We start from the raw sequence: 22,309 nt of genomic DNA, 5'->3' as shown, positions 1-22,309 counted from the left end.
GGCTTGTCTGACCCAGAATATATTTAGTGAGATGAATTGAGGTGTGCTAACAATGGTAAATGAGGGATACATGATTTTACTCATAATAATTATGTTCTGTATGTATCAATGACTATTTTCCTCATCACTAGTGAATATTATTTTTATTACTTGTAAGACACAACCACTCTGTCTCCTGTTCTAATAAATATTTACTTTTGTCTATCTCTTTCTTTACTATATTTTGCAATGAGGCTTTATGAATGGAACAGATCCACCATCCTTAGATGCTGGTAATATATTGGAAGGCACATCTTAAATTTTTACCTAGAAATTTGAGAAAGAAATATAATCAAGTTTCATTTAATTTAGTCCTATGATAAGGCCTGTGTGCCATATCCCTGCTATGTCCATCCATTTCCTTTCAACCTACACTTATATTTGAAGGCATAGGTTCCCAGAAAAGGACTGCCACTACATAGCTACACCCAAACTCTTAAAGTAAGCTTAGTTTCAGCTCCATGATAAAGCTATACACTTCACCTAATTACAAAGAAAATTCTCGTCTCCACTTAATATGATACTTTTTACACAAAACTCCTCACCTGACATGACACTATTAAATCTTAAATATATCCATTTAGTTAATAATAAAGTGAAAATAATAACAATAATCATAACATCGAAAGTATTCATGTAGGACAAATGTAAGAATCACAAATATATCTGTCTATATTGAAACTTGGATAACACTTGCTAACCTATGCAGTTAGTGAAGCACATGAAAAGGAAAATCTATTTGCTCAGCATAACTCACAACTCTCCACTGTAAATATAAATGTCATGAGTTTATTCACACTGATCCTCACCAGTCTCTCACTAGGTACATTTCCCTCTCTTCTACTCTCAATATGATGAAGCATGGACAAGTTATTTTAACTAGCCATAAAAAAGCATGGGTAAAGTGTTATGCTATTATATTAGCTAACTGGTTCCCTTCAGAGAATTGGTGAAGCTTATCAGGGTGACTTTCTGGACAATGCAAACAAGCCAAACCATCTCTTTGATTACTAGGCTTCCAATAAGTCCACCTAACTGTCAGTTAGCCAAATAAACAGAAACTTAGTTTTAAAACCTGCGTTTACATTTTCTTTTTTCTGCTTTCACACAAGACAGAGCAGAAAAGAACAAAAGGCAACTGGAAAAAGAGAAAAGGAGAGATTCATTTGTGTTCCATGGAGAGTTTGTCTTTCTCCAACCAGGTGGCATTAAAAGTACAACCCTGTCAACTTATTTCCAGGCACTCTTATTAACTCCTTTACTTATCTGTATAGTGTTTCTTTTTGGGCTATTCTTAATGACTCTAGCCAGTTTTTCACTACTTTCAGCGGCTCAAATCAGAAGCTCTTGAGGATCAGTGACTTACCTTTCTTTCATGAGGTTAACAAAAAAAAAATCACAAAATATTTCTGATGAAATCTATACCTAGTCCTTGCTTAATCATACTATAGTTTATAAGGCATTATCTATTTAATAATTTGGACTGTTTTAGCCTTTTAAGCCTTAAAAATAATTACATGCAAATGAACTGAGATACCTGAGTGCCTGGCAGCCTCAGCCGTTTCTAAGTTCAAAAATGTATCCACTTAATAACTTGAGTCTCTGAAAACTACTTCTAAACACTTTCATTTCATATGATGTCAGTTAAAAATGTTTCATTACAGTCCCTTTTAGCCACCAAACTATTAAGTTACAAAAGGGTCATCATTTTTTTTCATCCTTTGCAAAGGTAATTTCATCTATTTCTTGTAATAAAAAAGTTCATTTTCCATCCTTTTGGGAAGTAAATATCTTTAATCTTACCATGAAAACTGTTTCTTTAAGCATGAATTTGTATAATTTTCCTTAAGTTCTTTTTCTCCCCTTTCAAACACTAAACTGCTTGCCTTTTTTGAAAATGGAACTAATTTATTTTCTTTTCAAGTTGATTTATTCCTTTTTCTTTACAGGGAAGTACTTTTATTATTCCTGTCAGTAAACCACAACTAATACAATTGATCTTTATATAGCACTTTAGGGTTTTCAAAGGCTCTAAACAATAGTATTACATTTTATCACCCCAACAACTGTGGAATATAGTTTCTATTATTTTCTTCATTTTACAGTTGAGGGAACTGAGGCAGAGTTTAAATGACTTGACCAGGTTCACTTAAAAAGACATGTCTGAGGCTTGTTTGAACTCAGACCTCTCTACTCTAGATTTAATGCTGTATTACATTACCTTGCTGCCTTAAAGTGATATCTATGATATCTTAAAGGGACATTACTTTAAACCATGATCAGCAATTTTGCTAGGTAGAACGGATTTCTTTAATGCCAATACTTGATCATTCTCTCTTTTTAAACTCTTTGAGATCTTGTAAGCTTTTGACTAAAGAAAACCTAAGGTTTCTTTTTAATTTACCTATCTAAATGGGGCCTTATGTCCTGCTATCTGTACTTTCAAATGGTTGATTCAGTATTATTTCTTTTAATTAAATCAATTGAATTCAGTTCAGGTCCACCATTTTAAGAAGGACATTGACAATCTAAACCAAGTTGAAAAATGTGAGAGCAGAATTATTAAGGAGACTCAAAATACAATGTAAGAGATTTATGGGAAAAATAATGAATGGAGAAAACATAGGGAGTGCTTTGTTATGGTTTTTCAAAAATATAAATTTATATTAAATTTCTTTTGCTTCATCACAGAGAGCAAAACATGAAGATGTGAAAGAAGTAGATTCTTGGTAGTAAAACTATCTCCTTTGCCCTCTAGAATATCACATTCCAAGCCTTCTTGTCTTTTAATATGGAAGCTCTTTAATCTTGTATGATCTTGACAGTAGTTCCAGAATAATTAAATTGTTTCTTTCTGGGTGCTTGTAATATTTTCTCATTGGACTGGGAGTTCTGGAATTTGGCTATGATATTCCTGGGAATACTCATTTTGAAATTACTTTCAGGAGGTGATTGGTGGGTCTCTCAATTTTTATTCTACCATCTGGTTCTAGGATATCAAGACAGATTTCTTGATATTTTTGTCTAGGCATACACACACACATATATGTGTGTGTGTGTGTGTGTGTGTGTGTGTGTGTGTGTGTGTGTGTGTGTGTGTGTATATATACATATACATCATGGCTTTCAGGTAATCTGATAAGTCTCAGCTTATCTCTCCTCAATCTATTTTCCAGGTTATTTTTCCAATGAGATGTTTCAGATTTTTTTCTAATTTTCCATTATTTTGATCGTGTTTTATTGTTTTGTTAGCCCATGAGTCATTAGTTTCCACTCACCCAATTCTAATTTTTACAAAGATTTTTCTTTGGTGAACTTTTGTATGTTCTTTTCCACTTGGTCAAATCTGCTTCTTAAAGAGCACTTTTCTTTAGTGAATTTTTGTATATCTTTTCCATTTAGCCAGTTCTGTTATTTTAAGATGTTGTTTTCTTTAGCATTGTTTGTTTCTGATTTACCAAGCTTTTGTCTCTCATCATATTCTTTTCTTATTCTTGTTTCTTTTTCCAAATTTTTTCCTACCTTTCTTATTTGATTTTTAGAATCTTTTTTGATGTCTTCAAGGGATTTTTTGGGGGGAGGGGTGAGACCAATTCAAATTTTTCTTTGAGGCTTTGCATGTAGCTGTTATGACTTCATTATCAACTAAATTTGTGTCTTGATCTTCCCTGTCACCATAATAAGTTTGTATTGTCAGGTTTTTTTTTGTCATTGTTTGCATGTTTTTCCAGCCAATATCTTGACTTTTAACTTTATGTTAAAATTGGGCTTTTCAACCACGATGGAGAAAGCATTGTGCCAAGCTTCAGTCCTTTCTTACTGCTATTTACACAATTAGCTCAGGGGATCTCTAAGTTTTTGGTGCTTCCAAGGTGGTATGATCTAAGGAAAGGAGTTGTTACTGTTCTCTTGGCTTGTGATTTGGTCTTTACCTTGGAAGGGATCTTGTTTCCTTTGGCCATCAGTGCAAGCACTCTTCTTAGCCCTGGTACTGTGACCAAGTCCTCTCTCTCTCCTCCAGCCACAATAGCAAATGCACTTTTCAGTCTTGGAATTGAGACCAGGGTCACTACTCCCCCATGAGCTACAGATACTTTTCTCCATCCTGGAAGCCCAGCCAATGTTGCTTTTTCATTGTGAATGTAAGTGCTGTTGCTCTTTTTGGCCTTGGGACTATGTAGCCAATGAAATAGGGTCCAGAAACCAGCAGCAAGAAAGGGTAGCCTGAAATTGTTTTTGGACCACTTTTCTGATCCACCCAGCCATCTCCAAGATCCACTGTTGGCTGGTGATGCCATTTGTGCTAAGTGGTCTGCACTGTGCTTCAAGCTCAGTTATCCCTCATTGAGAGAGACCTTCACTGCCAACCTCCTCAATTGTCTTAGGCTGAAAAAAATTGTTTCATCTGACCTTTTGTTGCTTCTGCTACTCTAGGATTTGATTTGAGGCATTATTTTAGATTTGTTTGGAAGGGGGAATTTGGAGGAGGTCAGCTGAATATTTTTTTACTCTGCCATCTTGATATAACTATCAATTTTAAAACAATATCATTTTCTCCTCTCCGGTCACATAAGGAAGAATTTCTCCCTTGGATTAGGGAAATGACCAGACAAAGGCAAGGGACTCTTGATTTATGTTTTAAATGTAGTAGCTTCTTTCCAAGAAACCAAAAATGATTTGTGTAATGATAAGAATATGAGCTATCTTGAGTTAATATTTGATTAGTAAGAAAGGAGAACATCTGAAAGGAGCGATAAAAGAAAGAACGAATGCTTTTAAGAAATGATACTCTGAAAGTGTGCTGAAAAGTAATACTACTGTTTGATCTGATGAAGGAAATTCTACACATTTGTTCAATCATGACTGTGATTTTAATCCTCATTTGAGAAATGTAAATATGATTTCAAAATTACTTATAAGAGATTAGAGACCTTAAGGGGACTTTGTCAGTTTGGACTTCTCTCTTTCTAGGCAGAAATACTTAGATTTTGAGAAACCATAAATTGATTCAAAATATACTTAGCAGGATTGTGACTATAACATAGGGTGTAGTAGTAGTAGTAGTAGTAGTAGTAGTAGTAGTATAGTAGTAGTAGTAGTAACAACAGCAGCAGCAGTAGCACCAGTAGTAGAGTGTAGTAGCAGTTGTAGTTGTAGTCATAGTAGTAAAAATAAAAATTTCTTTTACCATACTCAAATTGTTCTGATTATGATTCTACTATCCAGCTAACTAATAAGCACAGACTTGGAAAAAAGCTAAGTCTACTACCTCTATTGCCCCTCTTATTTCTCCCCTGATTCTAATCTTTGAAAAGAATATGGCTATTTTTTAACGTAATGAGACTAGATGGCAAATTTTGTGTAGAAATAAAGAATTTTCATTTGTAAACAAACTTTTAAGAATGGTCTGTAGCCTAGATATGGTACCTAATACTTTGAAGTCATTAGCTCTTTATTGACTTACTCTTTGGAACCTAAACTCACAGGAGCAAAACTGAGGGATTTTCCCAGTTAAGGGGAGGGGGCAGCCAGAGCCACAAACGTGTGTTTACAACTTAGTTCTCTGGGTGTTAAAAGTCAGCACAGCTGAAGGGATATATTCTTCCTGCTGACTACTTTTAATTCCTTCGTCTCTAATGATATGCTCCTTATTTGCATAAATCAGTCATGATATTAGCACTGAGTCTTTTAATAAAATGTGACAAATAAGGCAAAAACAAATAAAATAATTATAGCACTTGTTCAAAAAACTGAAAAGATGGAATAATCTGGATATCCACAAACTCATGCCACACCTCTTGCATCAATGAACATTGAATTTGTAGGGGTAAATGGGTAATGGTGTTATATTTATGGAACTTAGCAGGAAGCCATGTGAGGAGGTAAACCCATGTGTCCAGGGCAAACCATTACTCTGCATGACAAATTTGTTTTCCTTGATCTCTTTAGTGAATAATCTATACCATGCATTACCTGCTGGGCAAAACTGCAGTGCTATTTAGCATGTATATCTGACAAACTCCTAGGGGTTTCCATTAATATATGAAATAAAGGTCTAAGAGATTACCACTTTGTTCAGTGGATATTTATGTGGCTGAAAGGGACAGTGAAGAAACAAAAGTTCTCTGATATAGTTTCACCTTCAGGTTCTCACCATTCTCCAGCTGGGCTGCTGAATTATTACCAAGTTCATCCCCACCATAGTGATGGGGAAGTGTTATACTCTTTTAGCAAAGCATGTCACCATACCTTACAGCAAAGTTGATGCAAAGCCAATCTGTGCCTTGTGCTCCTCTCTCTCTCTTAAGTAATAGAGGCCAAGAAAGAGCAAGAGAGAGAACACTGAAAAGTTTTCCTTCATTCAGAGGGTGGCTGGTAACAGAATGTAATAAGCCAAGTCTGCTCTTCAAACATGGCAGAGAATACTGATTTCCTAACAATCATGTTCCAGGAGCTACAACTCAATCTTCCTTTCACCCAGCTCCACCTCAGCTGCAAAGCCTGCCTGCGAACTTCATTTGTGCCTTACTAGCTCTATATTTTTTCTTCTGGAATCACCTTCTCCAGGTGCTTTCCATTTCTTCTGTCCCCTGGCTTCTTCTGATTTTTCCTTTTCTGTGCATTTTTTCCCCTAGTCATCTTAAATTCCTTAGTTCAGTGTATCCTTATGATTTAGTGAATCTCCTCTACCTTATGATGTGAAGTTTAAAAAATAATCTACCTTTCTGTCATGTGTGATTCCAATCATCCATATATAATCATCCCATAGCATCCCAAAAGTCACGTGATATATAATTTCTCAGTTATATCCTTCAAAATATGGATAACAGTCATTTTATAAATGAGCTGCCAAACTAAAATTTCCTGCAACCATCTTTTACCTCAGACACTAATCTGCCTTCAGACAGGTTCTCTCAGTACATTTATTTGAGGGACACTTTTCTCTTAGGTCTTCAGAACAGTCTGTGTTGCTCCTTAAGCATTTTTATCTGAAGACTTTTTTTTTTTTACCAAAAGTTGATTTTGTCATTGCATTTTTTTTTACAGAAATACTATTTATTCTGTGCCTTTCAGGAACCAAAATGAAAATATAAAAAGATTTTTTTTTTTAGGTTTCTGTTCCATATATTGAATGAGAACCATATGAAAGAGTTTTGTTTTGTTTTGTCTTGTGTTTTACTCATGCAAAATTAATCGGTCCTGGTAGGGCCCATTTTCACTATCTTGAATTTTTAATTCCTTGCATTTATCTTGTATTTATTCTTTCCGTATTTATTCTATACCCTTATGTATGTACCTGATTTTCCCATGACATAGAATATAAATTCCTTAAGAGTAGTGACTTTCATTTTTTTCTTATATTTTTTTCTTTAGTATATCAAACAGAGTCTAATACATAAGTTAAATAATAAACATGTTAATTGATGTGACTTTTGGCTATTTGGCTCAGATACTAAATGTTTTGGTGTCAGGACTACATTTCATTACATAAAATCAATTAGGAACCTCCAAAGAGCTTTTGTTTTTGTGAGTTATATCTACTAATATATGCCTTATTAGAAATTAAATGTTAGTAATATAACAAAAATAGTATTGACCTTGTAGACTCCCTGAGTTTTGGGGAACCCCATGAGTGTCCATACCATAGTTTTAGAAACTCTGAATATTTTCTGCAGTTTTTTTCCTCTTTTAATATTTAGACAATTATTTTTTCTTAATAGTATCTCTTTAAATTACATGTAAAAATAGTTTTCAGCATTCATTTTTGTAAAATTTTGAGTACAGAATTTTTCTCTCTCCTTTCTTTCCCTCCTCATATCATTTTAAGGAAAACTCCATTATTCCTATGCTTTCTCGTGTTTTGAATAGGACTTGGTGCTATATTTTGTCAAAAACATTTTCTGAATCTATTGAGATAATCGTATGATTTCAGTTAGTTTTGTCATTGATAAGGTGAATTATGTTGATAATTTTCCTAATATTCAATCAGCCTTGCATTCCTTATATAAGTCCTACCTGGTCACAGTATATTATTCTGGTGATAATTTGCTGTAATGTCTTTGTTAATGTTCTATTTATTTTTTGAATCAATATTCATTAGGGAAATTGGTCTGTAATTTTATTTCTCTGTTTTATTTCTCCTCCTGGTTTAGGCATCAGCATAAAAAGAGTTTGGTAGGACTGTTTCTTCACCTATTTTTTCAGAGTTTATATAGTATTGAAAGTAATTGTTCTTTAAAGGTTTGGTAGAGTTCACTTGTAAATCCATCTGGTCTTAGAATTTTTTTCTTAGGGAGTACATTGATGGCTTGTTCAATTTATTTTTCTAAAATGGGTTTAAGTATTTTACTTCCTCTTCTGTTAATCTGGGCAACTTATAGTTTTGTAAATATTCATCCATTTCACATAGATTATCAACTTTTTTTCACACAGCATTGGGCAAAATACCTCCTAATTTTTGTTTTAATTTCCTCTTCATTGATGGTGAATTCACCCTTTTCATTTTTTTAATGTTTCAATCTATATTCAGACACCATCAGTTGTTTCTCTGGGGATGGATAGAATTTTTCACCATTAAGTCGTTCAAAGCTGTCTTGGATCATTGTATTGCTGACAATAGCTAAGTTATTCACAGCTGATTATCTTACAATATTGTTGTTATTTTGTACAGGGTACATTTCATTTTGTCTCTACAACTTTTTCTGAGAGCATCATGCTCATCATTTCCCATAATACAATACTATCCCATCACAATCACATACCACAACTTGTTCAGCCATTTTCCAATTGATGGACATCTCTTCAATTTCCAACTCTTTACCCCTAGAAAAGAGCTGTTATAAATATTTTTGTACACATAGGTCATTTCCTTTTTTGTTTTTGTTGTTTTTGTTTCATTACTTTTGGGATACAGATTTAGTAGTGATATTGCTAAGTTAAAGGGAATGCATGGTTTTATAGCCCTTCAGGCATAGTTCCAAATTGCTCTCCAGAATGGTTGAATCAGTTCACAACTCCACCAACAGTGCATTAATGCCCCATTTCCTCCCCACATCTCCACCACTTGTTATTTTCCTATTCAGTCCTATCAGCTTATCTAATAAATATGAGGTAGTACCTCAGAATTGTTTTAATTTGCATTTCTCCAATCAATAGTCAGAGCATTTTAATGTGGCTGTACATAGCTTTTATTACTTCATCTGAAAACTGTTCCTATCTTTTGATATTTATCTACTGGGGAATGATACTTATTTTTATAAATTTGACTCAGTTCTTTATATGTTTGAGAAATGAGTCTTTCTCAGAGAAACTTGCTTCAGAATTTTTTTTTTATATTTACTATGGCTAAATGTATTTTGCTCCATCCTTCTTCCGCTCTCCTGTTTCTTCTATTCTCTTTCTCCTTTCACCGTATCCCTTCTCAAAAGTGTTTTGCTTCTGACTACTCCTCCCGATCTGCCTTCCCTCTTCTCACCCCCTCTTCATCCCTTCCCCTCCTACTTTCCTATAGGGTAAGATAGATTTCAAAACCCAATTGATTGTGTATGTTATTCCATCTTTGATCCAATTCTGATGAGAGTAAGGTTCACTCCCACCCTCTTGCCTACCCCATTTCCATCTTCATTGTAAAAACCTTTTCTTGACACTTTTATATGAGATAATTTACCCCATTTTACCTCTCCCTTTTCCTTTCTGTCAGTATGTTCCTCTCTCATGCCTTAATTTTATTTTGTTTAGATATCATCATCTGTGCCCTCTGTCAATGCATACTCCTTCTAACTTCTTTAACAAAGAGAGGGTTCTTATGAGTTAAAGTATCATCTTCCCATGTAGTAATATAAATAGTTTAACCTTTTTAAGTCCTTTATTATTTCCCTTTCCTGTATACTTTTTTATGCTTATTTTGAAAGTTGTAATTGAAAGTCAGATTTTCTATTAAGCTTTGTTTTTTTTTTTTTAATCAAGAATGCTTGAAAGATCTCTGTTTTGTTGAATATACATTTTTCCCCTAAAGGATTATGCTCAATTTTGCTGGATAGGTGATCTTGGTTATAATCCTAGCTCCTTTGCCCCACGGAATATCATAATCCAAGCCCTCCAATACTTTAAAGTAGAAGCTGCTAAATTGTGTGTTATCTTGACTTTGGCTTGATAAGTACTTGAATTGTTTCTTTCTGGCTGCTGGTGATATTTTCTCCTTGACCTGAGAGCTTTGAAATATGGCTACGATATTCTTTGCAGTTTTCATTTTGGAAACTCTTTCAAGAGGTGATTGATGGATTCTTTCTATTTTACCCTCTGGTTCTAGAATATCAGGGCAGTTTCTCTTGATAATTTCTTGAAAGATGGTATCTACACTTTTTTTTTTATCATGGCTTTCAGGTAGTCCAATAGTTTTTAAATTATATTTCCTGGATCTCTTTTGCAGGTCAGTTGTTCCAATGAGATATTTCACATTGTCTGCTGCTGATTAAATGGCTCCCAAGGCCTGTGCCTGGTTTGCTGGAGCTGGGGTTTTGCTGGTGGGGGCTGTGCTGGACTGTGATGCACTCTCATCCAGTTGTGATTGACCTTTCCTGCTTACTGTCTAAGTTTTCTTGGCCTGGAAAATTTTTTACTCTGTCTTTTTGTGGGTTCTGTCACTCTAGAATTTCTTTAGAGTCATTACTTAAATTTATTTGGGAGCGGTTTAGGGGGCAGCTCTGGCCAATCTCTTCCTTTACTCTACGTTCTTGGCTCTGTCTCCACCCATTTCATTTTTGATACTGATAATTTGGTTTTCTTCTTTTTTTAATCAAATTAACCGAATGTTTATACATTTTATATCTTAACAAAACCAGCTCTTAGTTTTATTAATTCAATAGTTTTCTTTAAATTTTATTAATCTATTTTTTGATTTTCAGAATTTCTGGTTTGACATTTAATTGGGGATTTTTAATTTATTCTTTGTCCGGCTTTTTTTAGTTGCGTGCCCAGTTCATTGATTTCCTCTTTTTCTATTTTATTCATGCAAGCATTTAGAGACATAAAATTCCCCCTAAAAATTGCTGCATCTCATAAGTTGTGGTATGTTGTCACATTATCATTCTCTTTAGTGAAATTATTCATCTTTTTTTTTTAATATCTGTACGTTGACCCACTCATTCTTTAGGGTTAGATTATGTGGTTTCCAATTAGTTTTTATCCTATCTTTCCGTGACCCTTTATTACATGTAATTTTTATTGCATCATGATCTGAAAAGGATGCATTTAATGTGTCTACCTTTCTGCATCGGGCTGTGAAGTTTTTGTGCCCTAATATATGATCAAGCTTTGTTCACACGTCATGTACCACTGAGAAAAAAAGGTATATTCCTTTCTACCCCCATTCGGTTTTTCTCCAGAGATCTATCATATCTAACTTCTTTTCAAAAATTCTATTCGTCACCTTACTTAAGCTTTCTTGTTTATTTTGTGGTTGGATTTATATAATTCTGAGAGGTGGAGGTGGAGGTTCCCCGCTGGTATAGTTTTGCTGTCTCATTCTTCCTATAACTCACTTAACTTCTCTAAGAATGTCGATGCTATCCTATTTAGTGCACATATATTTGGTACTGATATCACTTTAGTGTCTATGGTACCTTTTTAACAAGATATGAGTTCCTTATTTCTTTTAGTTAGATCCATTTCTGCTTTTGCTTTGTCTGAGATCAGGATTGCTACCCCTGAAATTTCTTTTTTTTTTTTTTACTTCAGCTGAGCATAATATATTATCCTCCAGCCTTTTACCTTTACTCTGTGTGTACTTCTCTGCTTCATTTTTTTTTAAACAGCATATTGTAGGATTCTGGTTTTTAATCCACTGTGCTATCTATTTCCATTTTGTAGGAGAGTACATCCCATTCATAGTATTGTTATGATTTACCGTGTATTTTCCTCCATTCTATTTTCCTTCTATTTGTGCTTTTCTCTCTCCTTTCATCCTGTCCCTCTTCACCAGAGTTTATCACTTCCCTCAATCTGTCCTCCCTTCTATCAGCCCCCCTTTCTTTTCCCCTTTCCCTCCTACACCTGCCCTTCCCTTTATCAGCCTCACCCCCCTTCCTTTTCCTTCCAAAATATTAAATTCTGATCCTTTAATGTAGAAACTGCTAAATGCTTATATAATCCTGACGGTCAAACCTTGATATTTGTATTGTTTCTTTTTGGCTGTATTTTCTCTTTGGCTTGATAATTCCGGAATTTGGCTACAATATTCCTTGGAGTTTTCATTTTGGTATCTCTTTAAGGAGGTGATCAATGGATTCTTTCAATGACTATTTGACCTTTTGGTTCTAGGATATCAGGGTCTTTTTCCTTGATAATCACTTGAAAAATCCTGTCCATGCTTTTTTATTTTCATTTATTTATTTATTCATTCATTCATTCACTGATTTATTTATTTATTTATTTTTTGCATGGCCTTCAGGTAGTCCAACAATTCTTAAAGTACTTCTCCTGGATATATTTCCAGACCAGTTGTTTTTCCAGTGAGATAGTTTACATTTTCTTCTACTTATTCATTTCATTTTTAAAAAATTTTGTTTGATTCTTGATATCTCATGAAGTCATTAATTTCCACTTGCACGATTCTAATTTTTAAAGAATTTTTTTCAGTTAGCTTTTCTACTTGTCCCATTCCAGTTTTATCTTGATTTTCAGGTAGACCAATACTTTTAAAATTATCTCTCCTGGATCTATTTCCCAGGTCAGTTGTTTTTACCAATGAGGTATTTTACATTTGCATTATTTTTTTTCCATTCTTTTGTTTCTGTTTGACTGATTCTTGCTCTCTCATAGAGTTATTAGCTTCCACTTGCACAATTCTAATTTTTAACAAATTGTTTTCTTCTATTGGATTTTGTACCTCTATTTCAATTTGGCCCATTTTATTTTTTAAAGAATCCTTCTCCTCAGTGAGTTTTTGTCTCCTTTTCTGTTTAGCCTATTCTGCTTTTTAAGGGGTTGTTTTCTTCAGTGTACTTTTTCTTTCCAGGTGGGCAATTGTATTTTTAGGAACTTGTTTTCTACAGTTAATTTTTGTCTTTCCTTTTCCAAGTTATTGATTCTCTCTTGCATACCTCTCATTTTTTTCCCGAATTTTTCTTCTACCTCTCTTATATGACTTTTAAAATCCCTCTTGAGCTCTTCCAAAAAGGGCTTTTGTGCTTCAGATAAGTTCATATTCCCTTTTGAGGTTCCAGATGTGGGTTTGTTGACAGTGTTGTCCTCTTTAGAATTTCTGCCTTGATCTTCGCTGTTCCCATAATAAGAATCAATGGTACATTTCTTTTTGCTCATGGTGTTTGCTTATTTCCTGGCCTTTAAAAAAAATGAGCTCTCCTGCTGGGGGGCAAGGTCACTGATCCAAGCTTCTTATCCTGGGAGCCTCAGGCCTGGTCACTGGCTTTGTGTGCTGGGGCCTCCAATGCTGGCAGTTGGAAGCTGTAGAGTTCTGGCAGCTTATCTAGTATTGCTGAGGCTCTAGGAGACTTGGCTGCCAGAGAACACCTTGACACATGGTGGTTTTCTGAGCCAGTTTCCACTGGTTCCACTGCCTGTACTGATGCACTCAGGCATTCTGGTATTGGTATTTGCCTGCTCCACCACCTACGGTTCAGGATCTCCCCCTGGTATGCTGAGGCTTTCCACTAGCTTGCTGGGACATCTCCTGTTCTGTACTGTTCCCCCTCCCCCAAGAGGGTCCTTTGCCTTCAATCCCTCAAACTTTCTGGGCTACAGGACTGATACACCCCATCTTTCTGCTGGTTCAACTGTTCCAGGGTTTTAATTTTCTGGGCTTTCAGAGGTTAATAAGGGAGGGTGAGAGCAATTTACTTGTTACTCCACCATCTTGGCTTCTGGAAGTGTAACTCCCCAATTCTAATTTTAAAGGAGTTGTTTTCTTCAGTGGATTTTTTCCCCCAACTTGTCCAATTCTGTTTTGTTTTGTTTTGTTTTGTTTTTTAAGGAGTTGTTTATTTCAGTCAATTTTTGTGCTTCCTTTCCTAGCTGTTGACTTTTTTTCTCTTAATTCTCTTTTAAAGCTCTCATTTCTTTTCCTAATTATCTTCTACCTCTCTTACTTGATTTTAAAACCCTTTTTGATCTCTTTTAAGAGGACTTTTTGGGCTTGAGACCAATTCAAATTCCCCATTAAGGCTTCCCATGTAGGTATTTTGATGTTTTCCTCTTCTGAGTTTGTGTTTTGATTTTCCTTGTCACTATAGTAGCTTTCCATGGTCAGGATTCTTTTATGTTCTTGCTAACTTTTCAGCCCATTTCATGACTTTTAAATTTCAACTCTGCTCCTGGGATATATGGGAGACTTTCCCAAGCTTTTTATGCTGGGGGCCAGAAGCCTAGTCCCAGGCTTTCCACTTTAGGCTTCAGGTACTTGTTCCTTGACCACTGCACTGAGGGTGGCCTGGCCTAGTCATTCCTATTGTTTCAGCTTCTGGGACTTACAATTTGCCTTTTGTGCTGGGTCTGAAGGCCTTGTTGCTAGCCTGCTGAGCCATGACTGATCTATGTTGATTATGTTGCTTTTTGAACAACTCTGAAAATTGAACCCCCTTGTGTTATCTCCTCTTATCCCCTCAGTTCAATTCTTATCTGATTTATCAAAAACCTATTTTAGTTTTTAGTCCTTTACCCCACACAACTGACTGTGGCAAAAAATTCTCTGGACACTCTGTCCTCAGTTGGTAAAGAACTAGGTAATACTCTGGTTAAAAACAAACAAACAAACTAGTCTCTGTTTTCCCACCCAAACTTGTGCATCATGCTACTATATTATATACAAATTACAAGGACTAGAGAAAATGGAAGGCTAAATAAAGGCTTTGTCTTACTTCCCCAACTCCAGATACATATAACAGTCTAGTCTGTCTCTGATCTTTAAATTAATAATATTATAAAGAGAAATAATCTTTCCACAACTTAGAAAACGAAATTTTAAATGTTTTACCAAATGGACTATCGATCCTTTTATCATTTTGTTTTCTTGAGTTCTACCTTTCATTGTTCTCACTTCTACAAAAAAAAATAAAATAAAATACATGAATCAAAGAGAAATCATGAATGATTATAGTTTTATGTGAAGTAATACATTTTCTTTTTTAAAAAATTTTATTAGTTTATTTTGATTTATCAACAACCACTTCCATATGCTTCTGAGTTCAAAATTTTTCTCCCCCTTCCTCCTCCCCGACCCTCCCCAAGACACAATATCTGATATAGACTATACATTTACATTCTTATTAAACATATTTTCACCTTAGTGAAGTTGTAAGTAAAAATTAAAACCAATAGGAGGAACCATCAGAAAGAGGAAACAAAACTCAACAGAAGAGAAAAAAAAATGATAGAAATTCAACTTCCAAAGTTCTTTCTTTGGATATGGATATCATTTTCCATCATGAGGCCTCTGGAGATGTCTTTGATCCTTGTAATGCTGAGAAGGGTTAAGTTTATCAATATTAGTCATCGCACAACCTAGCTGTTATTGTGTACAAAATTCTCTTGGTTCTGCTCACCTCACTCAGGATCAGACCACACAAGTCTTTCCAGGTTTTTCTGAAGTCAACCTGATCATCATTTCTTATAGCACAATAGTATTCCATTACATTCATATACTACAACTTGCTCAGCCATTCCCCAGTTGATGGGCATCCTCTCAATTTCCAATTCTTTGCCACCACAAAAAGAGCTGCTATGAATATTTTTGTACATGTGGGTCCCTTTCGCATCTGTATGATCTCTTTTGGATATAGCCCTAGAGGTGCTGTTGCTGGATCAAAGGGTATGCACATTTTTGTAGCCCTTTGGGCATAGTTCCAAATTGTTCTCCAAAATAGTTGGATCATTTTACAACTCCACCAACAATGCATTAGTGTTCCAATTTTCCCACATCTTCTCCAACATTTATCATTTTCCTGTTTTGGCCTGTTGGCCATTCTGATAAGTGTGATGTGGTACCTCAGAGTTGTTTTGATTTGCATTTCTCTAATCAATAATGATTTGGAGCATTTTTTCATATGACTATAGATGGCTTTAATTTCTTCATCTGAGAAGTGTCCATATCCTTTGACCATTTATCAATTGGAGAATGGCTTGCATTCTTATAAATTTGTCTTAATTCTCTATATATTTTAGAAGTAATACATTTTCAAAAATATGAATTAAATTAAGACTTACAAACAGATATCACTGAAAGTAATGTTTAAAGTTTGTTATATACTTTTAAAAATGCATCTGTATGTAACACAGATTTACTATTTCATATACAATTCTTTTTTTCTTTTATGCTTTGTATACGTGTGATTGGGCAAGCTATTCAATATAAACCTTTTCTCACACCACCAGCACAGAGACAAGACAAGTCTACTCCACAGAAGTGATTTTCTTAGATAGTTAAATTTCCCACTTACTTCCTGTTCTTTTACATAGTTTAATTTCAATTTCCTCTCTATCCGCTCCCCAGACAACTTGGGATAGGCTCAGGACAGAGTTGTACCTGGGAATTTATTAGCTCTGTCTGGGAAGACATAGCTTCCTCTTCATCTAAGGGTATAAAAGGTCCTAGTAATGGGAAGTCTAGACCTCTCACAATTGTAGACTAAGTATATCTATATCTATATCTATATTATAGATACATATGTTTTATTTCATTAAGTATTTCCTAATTTCATGTAATATTTAACATTTTTAAAAAAAATTATTTCTGAATTATTGCCTTCCTTACCCCCAAACCCTCTTTGAGAAGGCAAGCAACTTGATCTTGATTATACGTGTGAAGTCATGCAAAATATGTTTCTGTATTAGCCATATTGCAAAAGAAATAGTAAAAAACATGAAAAATAAAGTTTAGAAAATAAGCTTTCATCTACATTTCAAGTGCATCATTTCTCTCTCTGGAGGTGGATAGCAATTCCTTTGGAATTGTCTTGTTCATTGTCGGGATTACAGTAGCTAAGTTTTTCACAGCTGGTCATCCTTACCATATTGCTGTTATTATGTATTCATTCTCCCAGTTCTGCACACTTCACTTTGCAGGAATTCATATAATTCTTTCTGGTTCTTTTTTTTTTCCTGATCTCACTCCACTCATCTTTTCTTACAACACAAAAGTATTCTGTGACTATCTTATGCCACAATTTGTTCAATTATTCCCTAATTGATGGAAATCTTCTTGATTTCAAATTTTTTGCCATCACAAAAAAAAAACCTGCTATAAATATTTTTGTACAAACAGATCCTTTTCCCTTTTCTTTGATCTCTTTGGGATACAGACCTAACAGCGATGCTGCTGAGTCAAACGGTAGGCACAGTTTAATAACCCTTAGGATATACAGTACCAAATTGTCCTCTAGAATGGTTAGCCTAGTTACAACTCCACCAACAGGGCATTGGTGTTTCAATTTATAGAAATATAGAAATGTTGATAATTTATGTAGGTTCAGGGGCAGCTAAGTGGCACAGTGGGTAGAGCTCCGGTCTTGGGGTCAGGAGGACCTGAGTTCAAATTTGATCTCAGACACTTGACACTTAATAGCTGTGTGATCCTGGGCAAGTCACTTACACCAGAATGCCTCACCAAATGCTATAGCTAGAATTTCTACTACAATATTTTAAAAAATGCTATAGCTAGAATTTTTACTACAATATTTTTTAAAAATGGTGACAATAGACATTCTTGCTTGAAGGACTCCTAGATGCTTCCTCCTGGTTTTAGATAGATACTACTTATCATTTTAAGAAAAGCTCCATTTATTCCCATGATTCCTTCCATTTTTCATTGGAATGGGGGTTGTATTTTGTCAGTGTTTTTTTTTTCTGCATTTATAAATATAATCATATATATATTTTTTGTAATTTTTGCTATTGATATGGTCAATTATTCTGATAATATTGAGCCAGCCCTGCATTCCTGGTGTAAATCCTACCTGGTCATAGAGTATAATTTTTGTGATATATTGCTGCAATCTTCTTCCTAGTATTTATTTATTTTGCTATGATATTCATTAAGGAAATTAGTCTTTTTTTCCTCTGTTTTGACTCTTTTTTAAAAGTAACAAAACCATAATTATGTCATAAAATTTTTTGATAGGTCTTTTTTTAACTTATTTTTTCTAGTAGTGTGTGGTTTATTGGGATTGATTATTCTTTGAATGTTTCATGGAATTCACTTGTAAATGTATCTGGTAGTGGGGATTTTTTTTCTTAGGGAACTTGTTCAAATTCTTTTCTCCTAAAATAAGATTACTTAAGCATCATATTTCCTCTTTTGTTAATCTAAGCAGTTTATGTTTTTGTGAATATTAATTAATTAATTTATTGTCAGTTTTCTTGGGATATAATTGGATAAAATCACTCCTAATAATTGCTTTAATTTCATGTTCGTTAGTGCCACATTCACCCTTTTCATTTTTACTACTGGTATTTGGCTTTCTGGTTTTTTGTTTTGTTTTGTTTTTTTAATCAAATTGTCAGTTGATTTTTTTTCCATAAAACTAGCTCCTACTTTATTCTTTAATTTAATCATTTTTCTTACAATTTCATTAATCTGTCTCTTGATTTTCAGGATTTTCATTTTATTATTCAACTGGAAGTGCTATTTGTTTTTTGTAGCTTTTTTCCCCCAGCTGCATTTCCAATTTATTGATGTTTTTTCTCTTTTTAATGATATTTACATTTAGAGATATATATTTCCCCAATTATTTCTTTTTCTACATCCCAAAAATTTTGTTAAGTTTTGTCACTGTTGTCAATCTCTTTAAAGAAATTGATTTTCATTTTTGTTTTATGTTTATTGTTTCTATACTGTTTGACCCACACATTTTTTAGATTAGATTATTTAATTTCTAATTAATTTTTATTCTTTATTTCCATGGTTCTTTTCTGATGGTCTGAAAAGAATGTGTTTAATATTTCTGCTTTTCTACATTTGGGAATGGAGATTTTATTTCCTAATACATGGTCAAATTTTTTAAAGGTGCCATGGATAGCTGAGAAAAGAGTATACTCATTTCTATTTCTATTATGTTTTCTCCAGAGGATTATCATATCTAACTTTTCTAAGATTCTATTCATTTACTTATTTTTTCTTCCTTTATTTTATGTTTAATTTATCTTTTTCTGAGAGGGGAAAATTGAGGTCTCCCACACTATTTCAATTCATATTTAATTTCTTTTTCTTTTTCCTATGATTAAATTTCTTTCTTTTTGGTTTTATTTTATCTGTGGATACTTTAGGTAGGTGATTTATGGTCTTCATTCAGAAGGTTAAGGCCACAGTCTTATATTTCCCCTGTATTTTAGTGTTTCTCTTTTTTTTTTTTTGTCATGTTCTTCTGGGATATCTGTTATCTTTACATTGCAGCTATGTATTCTGTCCTGAGGTCAAAGAATTCACCTTGTAGATAGATGAAGTGTTTTGTTTTGTTTTGTTTTCTACATTGCCGCCTTTTTTTTCCTGCCTGCCCTTAAGTATTCTAAATAAGTTAATTTATCATTTGATTCTTTGGAGAAACTTTCCACCATGGATTAGTTTTCTCCCCTGAATTTCTCGTTATTAAAAAAAAAAAATCTGCTATGGGAAGAATGAATACTCACCAATACAACTCTCACATATATTCATTCCAAATTTATTTTTTTATGAATTTAATTTTTCTTTTGAACTATTTTGTAACTTCTTCTTGTTGATGAATTCTTTCTTGAGATTTCACAGAATTCTGAAATAAATTGGGTGGCTGGTTCATTTAACTTTGTCTTGCAATTTATATTAGGGTAACTTTTTAATCTCTTTGAGGGACTAGTATTCATCTTCTTCCTAGTTTTAAGATCCTTTTTGTTAAGATATCTGTTTGGCCCCTTATTTTATTGAGTTTGATGCATATTCTTCTATTTGAAACCTTTGACGTGCCAGCCTTATCTCCTTATAATGCTTTATCACATTTCCCTTTGATAATGGGTACTACTTGCCTTCACCCACTAGTGCTTGGCCAAAAAAAAAAAGTTACCTCAGATTCCTTATTCCTTATTCCATTTGGTTAGAATATATTATCCTCATTCCTGACTTGAATGGCCAGGTGTGTGTGTGTGGGGGGAGGGGGCATGGCTAAGATAGTGTATGTTCAAATCTTTTCTTTTGTTGGCATAGATTTCCCATTTGACATTTAACTAAATTTCCTTCTTTGACTCTTCCTTCTGATTCATGTCTGCCACTTTTTGCAGTATTAACATAGTGAGTATTTAATAAATGCTTATTGACTTGTTGAGAGAATACAGAGAAAATGTTTTACATAAAACATCTATGAATTTTGTGGTCATTACAATAATGAGGACACACCCTATGCCATTTCAGGTGGCTGTTCAAAATCATGTTTGCCACTTATTGCAGAGCTAAGTGGGGCAATAGGGGTTAGGTATGCTAAATAAATCTTTACAGCAGAAAATGATTCTAACATGGAATCCAGATATAAACCTGACTGCCATTTTGTGCTTTACTACTATATTTGAGGCTAGTAGGAGGGGAGTATTTAGAAATGTCTTTAAGGATTTTCTTCTACCCTAATTCATAAAAATTTATTTTTATGGGGTTCTCTTTTTGTTATGAGGATTTAATTGTACTTTCTCTACATCTCTTACATAATTCCATTTGGAGGCATTTTAAGCCTTTATAGAAACTGTTCTAGGGTTGACCCAAATCATGAATCCTGAGGCCAGTGTTAAAGTGGAGCTATCCTATCTTTGATTATATTAAAATAACTCTTTTTCATTAGGAGAGGAGAGGAAAGAGAACAGCTGTATATTCTGTAATTCCTTCCTTTCCTCAAAATTATAAGTTTTATGATTTAATTCATTTTGAAATTAGCTTAGTTCTCAAGACTTCCAGCTTACACAGCTTTTTGAGATGACCAAGAAAAATAAACCAGGTGACCTCAGTTAGCTTTCCATTTTTGCCTTCAAAAATGTGCAAACACCTTTGAGCTGTTGCTGACTAAAATCCTGGCTTCAGATTGACCTTAGCCATTTCCTGAATCGCCAACATAGCATGGCTTTACCAACATTTCTTGGTGTTTACTTAAATTTAAAAGACATTTGGCTTGCAAGAATTTTTCTCCTCAAAGTGCTATCTACTCTGTCTTCCTCCCCAAGATTCTGCCTGTTTGATTCTTTGATTTGTCTTTCTTCATTTTCTATTTTTATACTGCTTTGATTTAAAAAAAGATCAAAAATATCACCTAACATCGCAGCTGTGATTAAATTTTCTATTTAAATCCAATTTGGAACTTTATTAGGCTCACACATTTTTGATCTATTGTAGGGTAAGGGACAATGGGGGGACCTTAGCTCTAGATATAGGATTGACTAAAAGAAATGTTCCTTATAAAATGAGAATCATTTATTGAGCTCCCAAAATTAATTTTTCGTGTTAAGAAAATGAAAGTTGGAACCAGATAAACTGAAGCAAAGGCTGAAAGAAAATGTATTTTTAATTACAAGGGCCCCATTGAAAGATGAAATAAATGAAAAACAATCCGTAGTTTAGAACCAATCTTTGAAGAATAATATTAACTCTCAATATAGCAAGAACTTTTCCATTTTACTAAGAAACAGCATATAATCATTTAATCAGTGACCATTTCGATATGAGAAGGAATCCCTTGTTTGTGATATGCACTTCCTGAGCAAATACAGTGACAAGTTATCACATGTTTTGAGGAGCAGCTCATGCAAGGAAACAATTTTTAAAGATAAGAACAAAATATATTTTGAGGGGTTTTTTGTGTCTAATGCTAAAGAGTCTTGGATTACATGGACCTGAATAGAGAAGGAAAAGGGAGTAATTTGTCTTTTAAAAAGCAGTGTCCTACAAAATCATCCATTTTTACAGTCATATGTTTGATGGTGAGGATTGTAGATATTAAGATCCCAATAATGCTTATTGTTGACTGGAGAAAATAAAAACAAACAAAAAATTGATTTTTTAGAACAAAAAGCCATTTTAAAATCTTTCATCAACAAAATGTTCACAAATCCAATGTCAAAATTATACAATATTTCTCTCAGAATAAGTAATATGTATATGTATATACATACATATATACATACATCAATATATATATGTGTGCGTGTGTGTGTGTATATATATATATACACACCAGTGAAACAAATAATAGGTCACACTTTAAGGATGTCTAGTGCATAGTCTAAATGGAACAGGGATTCCTTAAAGATGGTAAAG

Source organism: Phascolarctos cinereus, unplaced genomic scaffold (assembly GCF_003287225.1).
Source record: "Phascolarctos cinereus isolate Bilbo 61053 unplaced genomic scaffold, phaCin_HiC Scaffold_9;HRSCAF=440, whole genome shotgun sequence".
NCBI classification, from domain to species: Eukaryota; Metazoa; Chordata; class Mammalia; order Diprotodontia; family Phascolarctidae; genus Phascolarctos; species Phascolarctos cinereus.
This window is presented reverse-complemented; position numbering follows the sequence as displayed.